This window comes from Balaenoptera musculus, chromosome 17 (genome assembly GCF_009873245.2).
Source record: "Balaenoptera musculus isolate JJ_BM4_2016_0621 chromosome 17, mBalMus1.pri.v3, whole genome shotgun sequence".
Classification (NCBI taxonomy): domain Eukaryota; kingdom Metazoa; phylum Chordata; class Mammalia; order Artiodactyla; family Balaenopteridae; genus Balaenoptera; species Balaenoptera musculus.
The window spans coordinates 76,154,241-76,171,067 of NC_045801.1; positions in this window are offsets into that span (position 1 = coordinate 76,154,241).

The window sequence follows — 16,827 nt, forward strand, 5'->3', positions numbered from 1 at the left end:
GATGATATCACCCGGACAGTGAAGAGAGGGCCACCCGAAACCCACTCCTTAGGTCCTGTGGCCGTAGGATGGATAACACTTTGTACATTGCATTTTCTCAAGCGCCTTCCTCGTGCACAAGAGACTTAGTTAACATTCAGAGAGGAGGCTGAACCAAATACAGAGTCTGTTCCATGACCTTCCTGCTGAGATCCCCTGAAAGTTCAAACAAGTAGAAACAGCATTTATTGAGCAGTTTCTATATGCCAGGCACTAAACTTTTCACCTTGTAGATGGTGTATCGTTTAATCAAAACATTCCTAGGAGGTAGGTTTTATACAGAGTTTAATGATGAGGAAAGGAGACTTGAAGAAACGGAAGAAGCTTACCGGAGCTCATACGTTTAGTAAGTTGTTGAAATTCCAAGGCCAATCTCTTCGTCGCTCAGATCTATTTTGTCCCCTCTTGCCCAGGCTGTGTCATAAGGGAAAAGTAGACAATCTAGCCAAGAAAAATGGTTGTGGGCGGCATCAAAAGAGAAACTAATTCTTAGATGGGGGAGGCAGAGTTGAGTGAATCCCCATTAGTTTGAAAGCAATTTCTATAGGAAGTGTTTCTCAAAATGTTTACATTGTGATACTAATCACTGTGGTGCTTCCCTGGAGAAAGGGCGGGGCACATCCAGTTGGATTTGGGAAAGGCTGTATCTCACATCCCCTCTCAAAGGGTCAAAATGTTCAGTTAGTATGTTAAGAGCTCTGAGAGGTAAAGAACTCTGTTTAAACTGGTTTATACAAGGCTTTGTGCCGAATTTTTCTTGCAGCACTTCTAACGCCCCAGAGAAAACCAATCAGAAAGTGCCAGTGAGTGGTGGATGGGCTGTCAGCAGGGCGAGATATGGTGACATTTCCATTCTCCCACAGGCTTCTGGCAGGTGGCCGCTGGGGGCTGGGAGAGACGTTAGAAGAGGCAGCCAGAACCCGAAATAGGATATTTGGGGAAATAAATAGGGATTGAGAGAGAGAGACAAAAATGGAGAAATATGTAGGAAGTAAAATTAATAGGACTTGAAGATGGATTAGGTGCAGAAGGGAAATAAGTAATGATATTATTTTATTATATATTATGTATAACATATAAATAATATGTAATATATACTATAAATAATATGTAATAAACAACCCACGGATTTCTCGCTTGGGTGACTGGGTAGATGTTGTACCGGATGAGACAGAGTTGGTTTAACTTTTTAAATTCAGTGCTCTCCAAATTTATTTATCCCTAACACTTTTTTTTTTTTTTTTTTGAGATCTCCAATGGAACTGATAACCTGCAGAACACATTTTCAGAAACACCACTATAGGGGTCTTATGTGTTAGAAAGGAACTGGCCCAGAGAATCTGCTCAACATCACTCAGCTTCTGTGGGGAAAATCCTAAGGAAGACTTTAGGGAGACAGATGAGTTTCACTGTACAAATGAATAGTGTGCCACTATAAGATCTAGAGCAAAGGAATCTGGAAAGGGGAGTGGTGAGCTTTCCAGCCCACCGTAGAGGAAGGGAGAGGACACTGGGAATGGTTTTGGGAGCAGTGAAGCCACAGTGTCTGACTCAGAGCCTTTGCTCCCACCATTGTCTGTCTGGGAGAAGACAATACCGCCATGTTGTCGGTGCCCCACGTGGACGGTCCCACTGGCCTTGCTCAGTGTGTGTGCCACAGCCTCCTTTCCTCATAACTCTGGGCCTGGCAGATAACACGCTGTGGAGCAATCAGCAACACCGCCCCACTCGACTGACTTCACCATGGTCCCCTCCGTTCTTATTCTGAAGCTTGAAAGAAACAGGCTTCTTCAAGAAACTCTTGCCCATGTCTTCTCTAGCATCTCATGTTAGTTAATCTCTTGGGGGGGTCCTTCCAGATACCTCCAGACATGGCAGAACCTACAGGTTGTTACAGCTCAGTATCCCACTCTGGGATCCTCACAAATCAAAAATATAGAGCCGGACAAAGTGGATAGAAATAGGGTTTCAGTGCAAAGGCGGAGCCTACAGAATGGAGTATTTATGGAACACCTACCAGTTGCCACAAACTTAAAGTCTATATTTTAATTATAAAGTATTAAACACAGTCAATAGAATATAAAATATAAATTCTATATTTTAATTATAAAAGATTATATTCAATAGAATATAGAATATTAAAGTCTATATTTTAATTCTAAATATTTTATCTATCTAAATACCAGACCAGGACTTCCCTGGTGGTCCAGTGGTTAGGATTCCTTGCTTCCACCGCAGGGGTCACGGGTTTGATCCCTGCTCAGGGAACTAAGATCTGCAAGCCACGCGGCTCGGCCAAAAAAAAAGGAAGGCCACAAAGGCATTCTTGGAAATATGGTGACTAGTAAGGAATCATGTTCATAAGTTTGATAAGAATTTGTACTTTGATGACTGGATGAATGGTTGGTTGGCTGACTATTATTTTTGGTTAAAGTCTATGATAAAAAATAATACAAAATATAATATTTATTGAGTATTCTAAAAAATAGTCTTGCATTAAAATCAACCAGAGTTTTTATTCTTCAAACTAAAGAAGTTATATTCAACTCAAGTGCATCACAAAATAGATATTTACCCCTTTACCAAATACATTGCTTTGGTCATGTGTGAACATCAACTAGGAATCTATCCAATATAATGACATAACAATAATTAATTTTGGTGTAGAATATCCAGATCCAATTCACGTGCATTATCTTGTTTGACTTTCACAGTTATTAAGTCACTCCATTTTCTTCAGATCAGATTTCCCACCCCAGGGACATGACTGCCTTTATCACAGGCAAATTTGAGGGGCCTTAGTTAAGGGCTCCCTGTATCCCCTAAATATTTTTGCAACCTGCTCACGAAGGCTTGACATCTTTTCATAAGAGGTAAATCTTATGAATAAAGACGAAAAAAATTTTCCATGGGATAGGTGATACTTTATTCAGTTTCACACATAAGTGTGAAGGCAACACGGTAAATAAGAGTTCAGGCTCTAGACAGACCAATGATGAAACATGGGCTCAGCCATCATTAAACGTGCTTCCTCATCTGTAAAAGGGAATCATGATTATGTATATCTCTACCCCATGTGTTTTTTCCCAGGTTTCTTTTTTTTTATAGGAGAGATTTATTTGAAGAAATATTGCAACATACAAAAACTACATAAGGTCTTAATTTCCATTCATACGGTGGTAAATTCGATACAATGTATAACAAAAAGAAAATTTTTTTATGCTTAAAGTACTGCACAGTTTGATCACTAAGTCCAATTAGTTGATAAGCAAACCTCACAGAACATTTTCATGTCAGCCAAGGCCACAAACTCAGTAAACGTTAGCTGTTCTTGCTCTCCTTCTTGGACTGATGGAAAAGGAGAGACAGTACGAAGGGAACCAAGCTTTCCAAGGGGATGAGAGACATAATCCACAGAGGAGAAAAGCACGCCAAAAGAATTAAGAAGTTCGTGTTGGGCATAGTGGACCAACAGGCCAAATCCCCAACTTTGCTTGTTAGCTGGTGGACCAGCCCAGGGCCAGTGAGTCTGACTCATCAGTGAGGCAGAGCAGCAGTTCACCACCAGATGGCAGCATAGACCAACTGCCATTTTCACCCTTGGGCAGCATTGCAGCTTCATGATGCAGAACTATATACAATGTTCCAAAGAAGAACCGGGTTCACAGCTATGGAAACAGGTATTAGCCCATTCAGACTCCCTTTACTGCACCACCTAAGACTGGAGCGCTGATGTTCCTGAATTCCCTTTCCATCCACTTTCCCTCACTCCCCCTTTTCTTCTTGCTGTCCTTGGGAACATAGAATAACTAGTAAATCTGATTTACTACAAAAAAGAATCATTCCACTCCCAAATTGAAGAATTGCAGGGTCCACTCTGCGGCAAGCATCTTAGCCGTTCTTCCTAAACCCACAGTGGTTCAGCTACAGTTAAAACTTTTATTAAAACAAAACACCATTTGCTATGCTTAACAGTACCACCAGTAAGAGGTAAATCACATTCTGACAAAGTAGTCAAAACAGAAGACGCCGCAGAAATCCACTTGCTTTTTTGCAGAAAGTCAAGCATTATGCCATCAATATCCTTTAAGATTAATTTTTCAGATACTGAATAGCTTCTAATGGATTCATACAAATAAAGTATATTGCATCCAAAAACCCAAAGTCTTTATGAGCTTTCATTGTTGATCGAGGCAAACAGATCATTTTTCTTTATAGCCACCAACAGGAATAACATTGCAATGATCTACCATAGATCAAAGTACTATAGGACCATCAGTCTGAATCCACTCATTTTTCATTCGCGCCAAGTAAGTCATTCAAGGAGAATTTCACAAATATACATAATGTCCCCCAAAATGCTATAATTTACATTTGCTGCTTAGATTTTGTCAACAGATATGAAAAACATATGTATCCAATGATTCCCTAGAAATTATACATTATGCAGAATTGAAAACACACGTTATTCTTGCTTATGTCACTGTTTACCTGTACCTGAAGGTTTCCCTTAATCTGCCTTTTTTGTTGCGATGGAACCTGGCCTGGTATTGCAGTTATGTGCACATCCGTTGTTCTGTAGGTACACCTAACTTTAATGTGGATTAAATGTGAGCCCATGTTAATTTTTAGAATATTTCCCAAACTATCTATTAATAATGACACTACATTGAGCTGAAGACAACAAAACATCTACTATTTGAAATATATAGCCTTACCCTTAAGTCAACATCACCAGTAATTAACCTCATCAGAGATACTAACTAATCACATCATGTGTGTCTAGTATGATGCACCGGAAAGGCCACAATAGCTCTCAGATAGGACTCTTTCCAAAACAAAGCACAACCTGAATCCAGTCGTGAGGAAATCACAGATAAGCCCAAGCTGGAGAACATTCTACAGATAAATGGGTTGTACTCTTGGAAAATGACAGTCATGAAAGAAAAAAGGAGAAACTGACCCAGATTAAAGAAAACTGAAGAGATGTGGAAAAAACTCAGTGCAACGTGTGATCCTGGATTGGATCTAGAACCAGGGGGAAAAAATTGCTATATAGAACATTACTGGGACAATTGGTGGAATTTGCATAAGGTCTACAGATTAGATAATAATAATGTATCAATGTAATCTTCCCTGATTTTGATGATTGTACATGGCTGTGTAAGTGGAGGTCCTTGTTCTTAGGAAATATACACTTAAAGTATTTAGGGGTAAAGGGCAATGTACTCTCAAGTGATTCAGAAAGAATACATAATTTTCATGTGTAGGGGGAGAGAGAATGTGCAAACATAGCAAATGTTAACAATTGGTGGATCTGACTAAAGAGTTTGTCAAAGTCCTTTGGATCATTCTTGCAACTTTTCTATCAGTTTGAAATTGTTTCAAAATAAAAGGTAATCCTTTAAAAAATGGTAGCCAGAAAGTCATTCCAGGCTAAGATCCAGTACAGTAATTTTACTTATTCTTTCTTAATGAAACAACATGTACCAAGACCAAAAAAAAAAAAAAAAAAATACAATATTTACAAAGAAAGTAAAATCACCCACAATCCACCTCCCTACTCTGAAGGCATTCCCATGATGACAGTTTTCCCCCCGTGTCCTTGCTGTCATGCATCTGTTGTCCCCTCTGTGTGGTTACCATCACCTGTTCCAAGACTCCATAATCTGTTGTCCAAAGATTGGACTCCCCGCCTCTACGTGTCACCTCCCCATCTATTCTCACCAGAGCAGCTGAGGTGTGCCTTTTGTGTTTGGCACTTTCAACAAAGTTGTGCACATTCGCCAGAAAACCTCACAGGAAGAGAGATCTGGGCGAAATACATAATGAAGTGTCTGGCTGAATATTCTTGCATTTGAAGACATCCAAGCTTTGTTTAATCCTAGTAAAATCCCTTCTCCTGTCACTCATCCCTAGAGTTCACCTTCTACCCAGTTGAAAAGGAGACCAAATGTCCCCACCTCCACTTTGGTTCTCCCCCCTCCACCCCTGCATGTATCTCACACTATGGCTCTCTACCTGGGCATTTCCGAGGCCAGGTGGCGGTGTCCAAATCTCTCAAATTAGATCAGATTGGGCTCTGCACTCCGAGTGAACCAGAACCCCTGGGTCTCACTGAAATCAGCAGGGCAAGGGTTAGGCGTCTGATCCTGAGTGGAACTCTGCAACTAGCTAGCTGTAGGCCTTTGGCGAATTGTATAATCTTTCCTGTCCCCAATTTTCAATTAAGTAAAACAAAGGCAGGATTAAATAACTTCTAAAATCACTTTTAATTCTGAAAGACTATGATCTATGATTCTATAGCCGGGAAAAGTAGAAATAATCAGATAGAAAATCAGGAGTAGAAAACTTTTGAAACGCAGCAGAATGAAAGATGATTATGAACAACATAGGTTTACTTTAGGACCTAGATGCAGAAAATGGAAGAATAAGACTCTCCTTACACATACTGGTGGAATAGAATTAGAGACTGGGAATTGTACAATGAGATGATTAATGACTTAATAAAACAGTAGACCATGACTCTTACCAGCTATGGATGAATGACACATCTCCAAATGCTGTAATTAAATATCTCTGAAACCAAATTCTAGCGATGAGTAAGCTTTTCTTCCTTTATACTTTCAGTAGCTTAGGAAGGAAATACAGTCAGTTTTTTAGGTTATTAGATCAATGGTTCTCCAAGCATGGTCTATGAGTTTAGACCAGAGATCAGAGCATTTCAGAGGGAGAAGGGTTGATGACCACCAGCCCAACTTTTCAGTTACTGCACAAGGAGAGTAAAGACCAGGCTGGTTGAGTGACTTGTCGAAGGTCACACAGAACGGTGGTTCACTCCCAAAATGTCTGATGGGCAGGGTGTCCCACTGCCACACATCCTCGTCCGGGAAACACTTCTCACTAGTCAGTATCAGACTGGTCTCTGGTGCTCTTATTGAAACCATGGCCAGGCTTCACCTCTAGCCCTGATTCACACGCTTCACCCCTGTATACACTTCACCCCTGGGACCGTCAGGTTAGGCAGGTCATGTACAAGGAGACCTTTTGCAGTACTGGAGTCATCCCACCGCTCTGGGATGGCATCCAAGATGCACACATTCTGCCTGCCTCCCTGATGTGGGTCCCTCTGGCAACCATCCAGGTGTTTTCAATTTTTGCAACGGCAGTAGGTGAAGGGCTCCACACTGCTCCAGGGGCATGTTATCTCCATCAACGTGTCCTCTAGAAATTTGGAAAGTGTGAAAGCCAGTACATGTTCTGAACTCAAATGAACATGTTCAAGAAAAAAGCCAAGTCCACTTATAGGAACACCCAACAGTATGTCTCTTCTCTGGTTTTGCCCAAAAAGTAAAGATAGAGTTAAGGGGGACTCCATGATAGAAGCTAATTCCTTGCGTTATCGCTATTGGCAATAGTAAAGATAGCTTTCGTTACTTGACATGGTGATGGTGGTTTCCACTGTGGGATGGGATGGAACAAAACAAGCAAGCATCGTGCCTTTTGCTGGCCTTGCAGTGAGCTTTCCACAGCACCTCTTGTGTTAATCCCTAGACCCTGGCAAGGCTAGATGAGAGCGATGCTTTTGCAGTTCACCTTCCTCTGGGCAGGGACCACTCTCTACAAAGCCTCGGGATCCAGAGAGATAGTGCACCTGCCATCACACATCGCCTTGCAACGTTTTCTCGTGAAAACAGACATAACGTTTTTTACCTGGTAGGAAGCATCTTCAGTACAGAAAAGAATGTCATTCCTTGAATCTGTCAATAAAACCTCCCTAATCACCTGGAAGGTTTTTTTCTACACCTTTCCAGGTCTCTCAAGTTCTTTTGTAATCTATAATATTCCAGAGGAATGAAAGTGATTCCTCACCAATTCAAAAGTTTGAGAATTCCTAGCCCAGAAATTTGGATTTCAAAGGACATGGATCCGAGGCCCTCATATGAGAGAATCTACACCTACAATTTAATTGGTGCGAGCATCCCCAGGAAGGGGAAGTGGTAGAACTATGGGATTCAATTTCCCTGTTTTTGTAAATCAGACTGCCTGAATCTGAATCTCTATTCTTTAACTTACTGGCCATGGGAACTTGGGCAGATCACTTCACCTCTTCAAATCTCATTTACGTCATTTGTAAAAACAAGTTTGATGATAAACAACGAACACATTTCAGATATTACAGTTGTTATTATCATTACTATTAATTATTAGTTGTTCAGAAGGGAATGTCACATAAAATTTCGGGTTGTGGGTTCTGAAATTACATTGCCTAAGTAACAATCCTGGCTCCATCCCGTGTTAATTATGTGACTATGAGCGAATTATTTAACCTCTCAAGTCACAGGTTTTTCTTCTCTTGTTTGGTAATGAACCTTAAGTTCCAAAGACAGTGTAGCACATAGTAAGACTCGATAAGTATTTGCTGAAAAACAAACAAAAAGGTTTTTGCTGTACAAATGAATGAATGTCAAAAGATAGATATTTCTCTAATCCTCAGGTCATAAAGCACATCCTATAGACTGCTAAATCTTTTCCTTGCTTACTTTCCTTATTATTTCCTTGTTATGAAGAATCAATGAAGAAAAAATGCAACATATCCACAAAAGTACATAGCACAGCACTTGGTGTGTAGTAAGTATTTTAAAAATATTAGTTATTGTTATTATCAGTGGAAAGGCAGCAGCAGCAATGGCAGCAGGAGTGGTAGTAATACTGCTTTATTTGGGAGACAACTTGTAATTATTAACAGTGGAATATCTCTGGAAAATGTTCTTGGCAGAATTAATATTTCCATCTTTGACTGGAGCTCATTACAAATACCCATCTTCTCTGAACAGCGCAAGAAGCTTTGAAAGAATGTTCCGGATGAATTGGGAGTGCACGGCATCCAGTAATGTGTAGACAGGGAAACATTTTTTTCCCTCCTGAACTGTTCCACTGGACTTATTAAAAATCTTTCATGTGTTACTTTAATAGTTGGGATACTAATAAAAACAATAACAATTCCTGCCAATATTTATAATATAAAATTTTTCACTGGTCTGACACTGAGTATTTTAAGTATTTACCTGAAGTCCAATTTATTCTCGCGAGGCACTATTACATGAGATGTGCGCTGGATTTTAAGTTGAAACAAAACCAAACAAACTGTATGTGAAACACTCCTCCAGCTGCTGTCTTGGGTAGAATATTATGGGCCTGGACCATCGTCGAATATTTTTTCATCTGTTTCCTCCTCTTTAGTAGCTGCCCCTCCTGTCTTCCAAGGTGGTTATTGCAGATGAGATGAGGAAAACCTTGGATCCAATTGTAATTGAAGTTGTACAAATTTAAGTTGTTCTTATTTCAAGATGTGAGCTCACTGCCCCCCCCCCACACTGGTTCTTGGATTCTGTTTGCACTCACTGAAAAACAACTCATTTGGTTGGTACATTTCCTCCACCGTCGGGGCCTGAATTTGGCTCGCAGAAAGGAGGACAGGCCGTCTCAGAACTTGCTGGAAGGTATTCGGGTGCACACCTATCTGCACTGGAAACAGGGAGGCCATGCTTCTGCAGCAGGAGCCTTTCCGAGACTCCTTTAAGGAATGTTACCAGGCCTTCTCAGAGCTGTGCGCAAGCCAAAATATATATTGACATGATAGACCACAATGGATTTAAGTGTTTAAAGTCAAAAATACACTTTTAAAAATAAGTACTTAAGTTGGCCGCTTGAGCAATACCTGGGTGCCAAAGTGAATTTGTTTAGAATAAACCACCAAGTATACTTTTTTTAAACATTTTTGCACGGAAGCAAGGAAAACCAAAGGGGAAAAACACAATTCCGTGGAACACTTCCTTGTGTCTACATTATGGAACAATTGCAACTTGTAGCAGAGTTCTATCGTGAGGCCAGCAAATTCTGACAGTCTCTATAAAAATGTTTAGCTTCAAGTGAAAATTAAAGATGCTTCTATGCCCCCAGCTCTGTGCCCTTCTCTCTGTCTCACATGTGTCCCTTACACTTCCTGTAATCCCCTTCCTGACGGCCAGAAAATCTGCCGCAAAAGAATCTCCCAAACTTGGGAAAAAATTGCAAAAATGTCGGCTGCCTATTTTTCACTGATGTGTCCGTGGACGCACACACTCTGCTCTCTCTTCCTTTGGTTACAGCACAGAGTTCCTATTACTCTCCCTGGTTGTCTCCATTGTTTTAATTTGGGTGGAATGTTGTGAAATATTTTGACTTGGGCAACGTCTTGTGTGGGTGGGCTATGTAGGGTGTTCTGAATGTAGAGGTGAATTTGTCTCATTCATTGGGTTCCTTTTGGGAGATACCAATGCCTCCAGCGTACTCTAAGAAGTGCTATTTTATTCTTTTGTGAGGTTTCAAGCACCAGCTTGAAGCATCAGAGGGGAGAAACCGTGTTGACGTAGGTAGGTGGTCAGATCCTCCCTGGTCGTATCATGTCCTCGGATACGCAGACACTTGGGCCATCACACTCGGGGGCAGGGTAGGGGGTGGCCCTGGGAAGGTCTTGAAATCTGCCACAGGGTTTCTCGCTCCTTCACTTCTCCTGACCCGGTTCTTCAGTCCAAGGCTGGGAACTGGGGAGCAGGGCCCGACTCTGGCATAAATGTATAGCAGTAGGTCAAAGGCGGTCAAATTCTCCCCCTGGCTTAGAGGGGCCCTCCGCAACTGAGACTCAGATTCATCATGTTTGCTTGCTTCTGTCAGAGGTGAAGGTCCGATAAATAGTGTTTAGCAAGGTCCCCGGCAGCTAGGACAGGGCACAGCATGTTTCCTCAAAGGGAAAGAAGTTTTTCTTCCCTCTCCCTGAGATGACATTCCTCCAACCTCAAATGAGAATCCTGAGCATTTTCCACCAGCCCCTGACCACAGCTCCGAGCTCGACCACGGGTACGCGGTGCCACGTCCTGGAGGAAAGAGAGAAACTGAGGCAGCCATGGAGGTGCTGGGAGTCACGTCAGCAGGCAGTTCACTGAGTTTCTCACTTAGGATCTTAGAATGCCCTGTGGGAAGAGATTTTCTTCAAAGGCGTTTAGCACTCTATCGATCCAAAATTGAAAGCGTTTTTGAATCCAAAACCTTCCTGCAGAGCCTTTGTTTATTTTATGTATGACAACAGCTCTCGCTCCTTGCTGCGTGTGGTTTTGGAGTTCACGGCACACTCTCACTGTCCTGCCTTCCCTGTTGTCCTTGGTTGCCTGGACCCTGGGAAGCTTCAACACTACTTTTCACTGTGCATTTCCATTACCTCAATAAATGTGATTTCCAGGTTCTTTAAATGCCTATTCCTGCTCTCCTGCTCTCCCAGGGACACTCGTATGACCTCTTTTACCTCCATATCCTAAAACCCAGGAGACGTTCATTAGAAAAGCAAAGTCAGAATAGCAAGAAGCAAAGTCGCCCGTTGCGTGGTGGCCCCAACTGCTGCCGGAGGACTGAGCATACAGCATATCCACATCCTCTCCCCCTCCGACATCCACACACGGGTACTCCGCACCCGTCTTCTCCTGCCTTAATAATCCCTTTGTTCACAGCACTTATAACTTTCTAACACACTAGTTCATTTATTGTGTTTATTGCTAATTCATTGTCTCTCTGTCTCTGTCTCTCTGTCTCTCTCTTCAGTCATATAAGTCCCATGAGGGCACAAGTCTTTGCCTATCTTGTTTGGTAATGAACCTTAAGTTCCAAGGACAGTGTAGCACATAGTAAGTACTCGATAAGTATTTGCTGAAAAACAAATAAAAAGGTTTTTGCTGTACAAATGAATGAATGTCAAAAGATAGATATTTCTCTAATGCTCAGGTCATAAAGCATACCCTATAGACTGCTAAATCTTTTCCTTGCTTACTTTCCTTATCTCTACGTACAAAGCTTTGGCAAAATTTTAAATTTTGTCCATGTTTTTCTTCTGCACTCTCTACATCCTTCCATAATCCCTGTGGCCCAGGACTTTTATTTAACCTAAACAAAACCATTTCTTTCGTCCAGTCTGACCCATATTCTTCAAAGAGCCCCATGTTTCAATATATAATGCGTTCTCTCTCGGTTGTTCACCCCTTCTAAGTAAATCCATCCCATCGTTTGTTTTATTCTTTAGAGAAGTATTCAAAACTTCAGAGCCATAAACACTTCAGGAGGTAAGTAAGTCTCTTCAAATTAGAAGAGAGTCAGACTATCTTTGTAAATATGCTACTGCCTTCTTGAAGATTACTAGTGCCAAATCATACAATCTTATGCAGCTGGCCCTCTCCCTTAATGATACCCAGATAGTAAAATTACTATAATTAGTTTTGCAATCACTCAGCACTAAAGAACTCTTAGTCAAGACGAGGATGCTATTTTGAGAGTACAAGGAGTTCAACAACATGGAAATAAGTGGTATTGATCTACTATTCCCGCGAAGAGAAAAACAAAGTATAAGGTCTCTGATTTTCAAAATGTAATCTCCTTGAATGGAGATTTCATGAGGGTATTTTACTTCTCCTTCTCCTCAACAGGGAGGGATACAGAATAAAAATAGCTGATACTTATTGGTGCTTCCTATGGTCCCGTTACTGTGCTAAGCTTTTTACAGACATCATCTGACTCGATGCACACAGGAACTATAAAATGTTGGCATTTTACAGTTGCAGAACTTGAGGTTTCTGCATCTAAGTAATTATCCAAAGCCCACAGCCTAGGACAGCTAGAAAGAAGTGGCGTTACAAATCGAGCCAGAACAAAGCAGAACCCTCACCTTCAACCACCAACCACACCCCTCTCACCCTGTCCCTGATTTCCTCTGCTTTCCACATCTTCACCCCACCCCCAACCCCAAATGATAAATAAAGTGGTTTCTAGAGACATACGGGTAACTGACCCAAACACTGCTCTAAGCCGTCTTGTGCTGGATCTTGGGGGCCACGCGGCCATGAGGGGCTGGAGCCGCGCCTGCCGGGGAACAAGACTCAGGAGAGTTAACCAGGCGGGGTTTGTTGCTATTCTTGGCGTTGTTTGGTCTTGTTTTACCAAGACGTAGAGAAATATAGTCTATTGAGGTTGTGAAAGACATTCTTCAAGAGTGGGAATTACATACAGAAGCTGTCAAGGCTCTGGAATGCTGCTCTACAAGATGACATCTACGTTGAAAGGGAGAAGGAAGCAGGGAGACAGATGACAACTCCAGCAGCGGAGCCCATGAACCACGAATTGAAAACGCCCCAACCCCTGGCCACAAGTCCCCAGTCTCTAAGGGGCATAGGTATGTGTCAGGAAGCACTTCGGCACAACAAAATGACAAAACCCACCTTTATATCCAGGAAAAAAGTCTGCTTTGCAGATGACCCAGACCTTGGCCTTCCCTCCTTGTTCTTCATGACAAAGAGCACGGTCATCTCAGCAATGTCACATCCCACTGTCACCTCAACGGCAGAAGGAGCAGGTAGGGTTGACAGGGCACCCGGCAGCAAACATTTGAAAGGCTTCTTAGAAGTTTAGTAAAGAATCAGTCACACAGTCACAGACGCTGATTAGTTTGTAAATTTCTTCCTAGAGTATAAATCCTCATTCACTTTTACATCCCGTGCAGAAGCCTTTCATTTGTGCCCAAGACTCAATAAGTACTAGATGGTGACATGAATAGTAATTGGAATACCAGGCAGAGTCAGGAGCTGCAAAGGAAATGAAAGACGCTGAGGAGGCCGGGTCCACGCGGGAGAAACGCGAGGGTCGGGAGGCAACTGCACCAAACCGCAGTTTATAAGCTGCAAGTCTCACTCCTGCACCTGCGAGCCGGGGAGACCACCGGCTTCCCAGGGGTGGGCTGCGGGTCAAATACGACAGTGTTTCTGACAATACCTTGCAAACTGCAAGGTGCTGCACGAGTTATCGTGGCGGTCCCTGCTTTTGCAGTTTAGTGCAGGACGGGGACAACCTAGGTCTACAATCAGGGACATGACGGAAACCAGCATCTGATTAGGGCCAGAGCGGAGTAGAGCTGCACTTAGCGCTCAGGCAGCAGGAGGTGCAGAGGGTGAAGAGCCGCTTCTGGAGTGGGGCTGGGACTAGCGTGAGGCAGAGCTGACCCAGCAAGAGGCCAGGGCGACTCCTGAAGCGAACAGAGGACAGCTCTGGAAGAGACGAGGAAGGAGAGGGCTCTTGTGCGCCGGCAGAGGGACCACCCAGCCCGCGGTCAATTCTATCCACGCACGTCGGGCCCTGAACGCCGATGCCTAGTAAGTTTCTTCGGAGTGACTTGGTAAACATTTCCTGTTCTTCTAATCTGACCCCCACCCCCAAAATGAATTTTTTTGTACTTGTTCTTGCTTATTAGAGATTTCAGGTATACATGAAGTGACTAGGATAGCAGTAGAGTGTGAGAAGAAAATGAGAGAACATTCTGGGCCAAATTACATAATAAAACTGTAAAAGTGAGGGCGTGAAGTAAAACAATGATCAGTTTGGCTTCTTGCAACCTCTTCTAGCAGAGATGGGGTTTGGCGGTATTTTTTAGGGAGGGCTTGAGGGAGGGGGTCAAGTAAGAAGATTGTAGTAGTTGATATTATGGTTTTCAGAGGAGACCAAAATCAGCCAGGCTTTTGCTGATTACATATAAATCCACTATCTATCTTTATCAGTGCATTTCAAATATTAATAATATCTACTTGAACAACACACGTGAAGTCTGCTTTGGGTTTCACAGTAACCTACAGGACAGTTAGGGCGTATTCACAGTACGAAAGGCTCTAGAAGGGTAGGCGATGTGCTCAGGACTGTGCAGGCAGGCAGTAAGGGGCAGAGCCCAAACTCACACCTGGATGTTGTGACTCCAAATGCAATGCCGTTTCCACATCATGTTGTGTCTCGCTTCTGGGTATTAACTGAGGTTTTTGGTTCAGGTTCTAGCGCTGGAAGCTTTACTTGCAGTTTGAACGATCTTCACCCTCAGTGCCCACCTCACTGGGCAGCTCACTCTCTCCTCCCCCATCTCAGCGCCCTACACTTGCCCCTTCCTCATCCTGCCCGCCCTGAAGACGGGCCGGGAGACAGTCCCGACTCTCTTCTTTCTCCGGGAGGACGATCGGAACTGGGGAGGAACCCGAGCTGGTACCAAGCCGACATATTTGTGGTCTCTAAACACAGTGATGAAATAGAGAGAGAATCTGAGCGCACCACCCTGCTGCCTTGGGCTTCGAGCGTGGACACGACCAACGACACAAGCAGCTCCTCATAAGGATGCCTGTGCACGAAAGCTGTTCCTGTGTTTATAACTCAAAGCACAACCGGTTCACCTCTTTCAGTCTCCTTCTCAGAATAAAGCATTTCACACTTAGGAGACATTTCTTTTACTCTGCTTCTGCAAAATAAAAACAAAAGGTGAAAACTTAAAAGCCCATCCGGGTGACTTTATTTGCCTGGTTCTACCTCGTCTGATTATATGAACTCACAATGTGAGAACCACCGCAGTGGGGGGCTGAGGGGGGCGCGATGGGCCCTGACCGGGGCGGCAGGGAGGCTGCAGAGGGGGCCGGGGGCTGAAGGCCCTTTGAGACCTGACTGCGGCCCCGGGAGGCCTGGGCGCTCGGCGGGGAGGACCGGGCCGCCCAGGGGCAGCGATGGTGCAGGGAAGACACTGAGCCTGGAAGGAGTGGCAGGGACATTCCCGTCTGCCTCCCTCTCTGAAGTCTAAGGTCCTTGAGGACAGAGCCTGGGCCTCGTGTGTCCAAAAACACACCCTCCCCAGCCTGCTCAAGGCTGCACCCTTTACAAACGTCGCCAGATCTAGAGGACCTTGGAAACCAGGGGAAGGAGTGTGGCTGTCCATCCTGAGGTAATGGCAGGTCTTGGGAAGTTTAAGCAGGGGGCTTGCTGGGTTTGCATTTAGGGAGGTCCTCCGGGCTGCGGTCCCGAGAAGGACCTGGAGCAGGGCAAGGGTTCCCGAGGGAAACAGTGTAGACGGTCGCAGGGATCCAGGGGCATCGCGATAACCTCTGTCTCAGCGCCTCCAGAACTATCCTTCTAAACACACATGGGACTTGACCTTCTCCATCTCAGAACTCTGCAGAGCTTTTCTTTCTGTACAGAGGGAAGTTTAAGTCCCGGGAACAGCATTCAGGGCCACGCACAACATGAGCCCAGCCCGCCTGCCCAGAGCCCCTGCCGCATCCCCTTCACCTACTCTGCTCTAGTCAGTGAAGAGGACAGGGCCCCAGATACGCCCCACAGACGTGCCCCTTCGTGTCTGTCGAGGCCGCTCACCCTCTGGGAGGCTTGTTCTGGCCGCTCCCAGGAGCATCTTGAAGTCCCCTGCGGCCGGCGGTGCCTTGCTGCTCCCACACGGTTACCCCAGCGCTTTGCACGTTGCGGGCACCTGGCGAATGTTTGTTGAGCAGGATTGAACTGCAAGTGCAGTGCTTGTACTTGGATTCATTTAATATTTATTGACCACCAGAAACCATAGGCAAAAAGACTGATCTACTTAATTACCTTAAAATGTAAAACACTGCTCAGAAATGAAAACACAAAGTTAAAAGACAAACTGGGAGAAATATACAGAATACATCTGACAAAGAGGTAATTCCCTTACTATACCAAGAGTTCCCCAAATTGCTCACACCAACAATCTAAAAGAAAATGAGCAAAGGAAATAAATACGCCCATTCCATTTTTCACTCATCAGCTTACAAGGGTGAAAGTTTTAAAGTGCCCAGTGGGACTGAGGGCGTGAGGAACGAAGACTCTCAGGCTTTGCTTCTGGGCGTGGGAGTGTGCTTCCTGTGGGAGGGGGTTTAGCAACAC